This window comes from Mastomys coucha, unplaced genomic scaffold, assembly GCF_008632895.1.
Source record: "Mastomys coucha isolate ucsf_1 unplaced genomic scaffold, UCSF_Mcou_1 pScaffold22, whole genome shotgun sequence".
Classification (NCBI taxonomy): Eukaryota; Metazoa; Chordata; class Mammalia; order Rodentia; family Muridae; genus Mastomys; species Mastomys coucha.
In genome coordinates, this window is record NW_022196905.1 from 154757627 (window position 1) to 154762513 (window position 4887).

The window sequence follows — 4887 nt, forward strand, 5'->3', positions numbered from 1 at the left end:
GTCTGGCTCTCGGGAAGGCTCCTCATCATGTTGTACACTCATGGGTCTAGACTACAGTAATGGGAGGCCTCCTGTGTCCGCTGACAACATAGCCAACTAAATTTAAATGAAGGAGTCTTGTTGGCTTGTGGTTTCAGTCCATGGTCGCAAGGCTCTTGCTTTTATAAGCCCATGGCAAGGCAGAAACACTATGGAGGATAGCAGCTGATAGATTTAACAGGAGGGAGCCACAGCTCCCTCCAAACACACTCCAGGGATAGGTCCCACCACCCAAAGTTCCATCGCTTCCTCACAGGCCACAAGTGTTTTTTACCAGTTACCTGGGAACCTCTCCATCCAGTCAGGAGGAACTGCCGGAGGGTGTCACAGACCCACACAGAAGGCTGGGTGGCTCTGATGCTCCTCATGAGCTGCACATTCAACCTGCCCTGATCAGACTCCATAGTTCTGGCTTATCCAGAGTGTTGTCTTGGAGAGTCACACAGCACACAGAGACTGCATATCGGCTTCCCTCACTTACAACAGAACTTTTAAATCTTTTATTTTTGCTAATGCTATAAAACAGTTGTGCAGGAAAAAAAGTCTTCATGTGGCCTACGTTTGGGTGTGTATTAAAAACTATGGTCTGTGAACACAAAAGGGCCTGTAACAGGCATCCCAAGGGAGATGAACTGGAGGGGGTAGTTTCAGTTCACCTCCTAACTGATGTGTGTGTGTGTGTGTGTGTGTTTACTAGCACAGCTGTTTTGACTGCATACCTGGTACCTAAGGAGGCCAGAAGAAGAGTTAGATCCCCTGGAACTGGAGTTACAAATGGTTGTAAAGCACTATGTGGGTGCTGGGAATCGAACCCTGGTCCTCTATCAGAATAGTCATCACTTAACAGTGAGGCATTTCTCTAGTCTCATAATGCTTGGGTTTGTCAACTGCAGCATGGATCTTTGATGAGCTCTGCCCTGAGAGCAGGCTGAGGCAAGGCAGGCGCCTGAGCTGCACTGTTGCAATGCTGTAAAGCCAGCTTGGGTGACAAGCTCCCTCAGTGCGATGAGACTTCGGCCCAGGGGAAGGCCATGGGCAGTGTTTCTAAGGGGACATGGGCCAGATTCTTGCATCTCATCCTGTGATTTAGCCTTCTTCTCAAGGCTTCGAAACACAGACCCTTTTAGGTTATAAAGAGAAACAAATGTGGTTTTATCTCTCAGTTTTAAACTGTGACCTGGGCAGCCAAGGGAAGAAAGACAGTCACCCACAGTGACAGGAAGAGCCTAGGCACCTCTCTGTCCACTGTAACTCTGGACTGCACCTCTGAAGAAAGCCACCCTACCATCCAGACTCCAGCTGAGCCTCCCTCCTTGATGCAAGGGATTCCTCTGTGGTGTTGCCCTGAAGTACCAACTGATGTTAAAGTAAGTGGAAGAAAGACAAATGCATTCTTTTTTTTGTTGTTTTGTTTTTTTGTTTTTGTTTTGTTTTTCGAGACAGGGTTTCTCTGTGTAGCCCTGGCTGACCTGGAATTCACTCTGTAGACCAGGCTGGCCTTGAACTCAGAAATTCGCCTGCCTCTGCCTCCCAAGTGCTGGGATTAAAGGTGTGTGCCACCACTACCCGGACTAATTTTTAAAAAAAAAGAAAAAAAAAAAAGGCCATTCCATCTTTCTATCAGACCAGCAGCTTCAGGATGATGGGAACATGGTAAGACCAGTGGATTCCATGGTGATGGGCCCACTGTCGCACTTCTCTGGCTGTGAAGTGAGTTCCTTGGTCAGAAGCAATACTGTGTGGAATACCATGATGATAGATAAGGCATTCAGTGAGTCCACGGATGGTGGTTTTGGCAGAAGCATTTCGTGCAGGAAAGGCAAATCCATAACCAGAATAAGTGTCTACTCCAGTAAGAACAAAACGTTGTCCTTTCCATGGAGGAAGTGGTCCAGTGTAGTCAACCTGCCACCAGGTTGCTGGCTGGTCACCTCGAGGAATGGTGCCATATCTGGGGCTCAGTGTTGGTTTCTGTTGTTGGCAGATCTGGCATTCAGCGGCAGCTGTAGCCAGGTCAGCCTTGGTGAGTGGAAGTCCATGTTGTTGAGCCCAAGCATAACCTCCATCTGGGCCACCATGGCCACTTTGTTCATGTGCCCATTGAGCAATGACAGGGATGGCTGGGGAAAGAGGCTGACTGTCTACCGAACGGGTCATCCTATCCACTTGATTACTGAACTCTTCCTCAGCTGAAGTCACCTTTTGGTGAGCATTTACATGGGACACAAATATCTTTACATCCTCTGCCCATTTGGAGAGATGTATCCACATACTTCTTCCCCAGGTGTCTTTCTCACCAATTTTCCAATCGTGATCTTTCCAGGTCCCTGACCATCCAGCCAGTCCATTGGCTACAGCTTGTGAGTCAGTGAACAATCGTACATCTGGCCATTTCTTCTTCCAAACAAATTGTAATACCATGTGTACTGCCCAAAGTTCTGCCCACTGTGAAGATTTTCCTTCACCTGTTCACCTTCATCTTTCACGGTTGCCCTGGAAAGAGGTTGAAATGCTGCATTCCTTGGTGGTGCCTGCATTACGTGCAGAGCCATCAGTAAACCAGGTCTTAGTTTTCTCTTCTTCAGTCAGACAATCATAGGGAACACCCCATGAGGGTATAGGTGCATGCTTGGCAGCAGATGGCATTGCAACAGGAGTGGAAACCATAGGCATTTGAGCAACTTCTTCATGTAACTTGCTTGTGCCCTGGACCTGCTTTGGCCCAATCACATATATCACTCCCATTTGATAACAGACTGCTGCTGCGCACGTCCTTCTTTATGACTTGAAGAGTCTGATAGTACCCAGCTCATATGATGGGTAGTTCAGGTTGCATAGTAACTCAGTGTCCTATTGTCAAACATTCAGTTTCCACTAAGGCCCAATAGCAAGCCAAGAGCTGTTTTTCAAAGGGAGAATAGTTGTCTGCAGATGATGGTAGAGCTTTGCTCCAGAATCCTAAGGGTCTCTTCTGTGATTCACCTATAGGGGCCTGCCAGAGGCTCCGAACAGCATCTCTATCTGCCCCTGACACTTCAAGCACCATCAGGTCTGCTGGATCATATGGACCAAGTGGTAGAGCAGCCTGCACAGCAGCCTGGACCTGCTGAAGAGCCTTCTCCTGTTCCAGGCCCCACACAAAGCTAGCAGCTTTCCGAGTCACTTGGTAAATGGGCCTGAGTAGCACACCCAAGTGAGGAATGTGCTGTCTCCAGAATCCAAATAGACCCACGAAGCATTGTGCTTCTCTCTTGGTGGTGGGAGGGGCCGGGTGCAATAACTTATCTTTCACCTTAGAAGGAATATCTCTGCATGCCCCACGCCACTGGACTCCTAAAAATTTCACTGAGGTAGACGGTCCTTGAATTGTGGCTGGATTTATTTCCTATCCTCTGATATGCATATGTGTCACCAATGAGTCCAAGGTGGTTACTACTTCCTGCTCACTTGGTCAAATTAGCATAATATCATCAATATAGTGCACCAATGTGATACTTTGTGGAAGAGACAAACGATCAAGATCCCTTCTAACTAAGTTATGACACAGGGCAGGAGAGTTAATATATCTTGAGGCAAAACTCTAAAGATGTACTGCTAGCCTTGCCAACTGAAAGCAAATGGCTTCTGGTGGTCCTTATGGACAGGTACTGAGAAGAAGGCATTTGCCAGATCAATGGCTGCATACCAGGTGCCAGGGGATGTGTTAACTTGCTCAAGTAACGAAACTGCATCTGGTACAGCAGCTGCAGTTGGAGTGACTACCTGATTTAGTTTTCAATAGTCAACTGTCATTCTCCATGATCTGTCTTCTGCACTGGCGAGATAGGAGAGTTAAAGGGAGATGTGGTGGGAACCAACACCCCTGTATCTTTCAAGTTCTTGATAGTGGCAGTAATTTCTGCACTTCCTCCAGGAATATGATACTGTTTTTGATTCACTATTTTCTTTGGCAGAGGCAATTTTAAAGGCTTCCATTTAGCCTTTCCAACTATAATAGCCCTCACTCCATAAGTCAGGGAACCAATGTGAGAATTCTACCAATTTCTGAGTTATCTATCCCAATTATACATTCTGGAACTGGGGAAATGACCACAGGATGTGTTCAGGGACCTACTGGACCTACTGTGAGTCAGACAGTCAAAATTCCATTAGTCACCTGTCTTCCATAAGCCCCTACTTTAACTGGAGGGCCACAATATTTCTTGGGATCTCCTGGGATCAGTGTCAATTCAGAACCAGCATCCAATAGACCACTGAAAGTCTGATTATCTCCTCCCCCAACCCCCAGTGTGCAGTTACTCTTGTAAAAGGCTGTAGGTCCCCCTGGGGAAGAACTGGAGGAAGGCTAACAGCAAAACTTTTACGTGTCTTATCAAGATCCTTCCTCAGGGGAACCTGGCCACCCCTTCATTCAAGGGGTTCTGGGTCTGCAAACTGGCTCAAGTCTGGAAATCAATTCCGTGGCTGAGACTGTCTTTTGCCACGATCCAGTGTAGCCTTTCCTTCATTTGTTTGATAATTCTTCTGCAGCTGGGACTGAGCACCTGCTGGACCCTCGGACGTCCATTCACAGCTGCTGCTGACCATGGTTGGGTCTTGGACTAGAGACTGTAAGGCATCAACAAATTCCCTTACTATACAGAGACTACCGTAAGTTCTGTCACTCTAAGAACCCTGACTATGGGGCGGTGATGGCGCATGCCTTTAATCCCAGCACTTGGGAGGCAGAGGCAGGTGGATTTCTGAGTTCCAGGACAGCCTGGTCTACAGAGTGAGCTCCAGGACAGCCAGGGCTATACAGAGAAACCCTGTCTCAAAAAACCAAAAAACCAAACAAAACAAAAACAA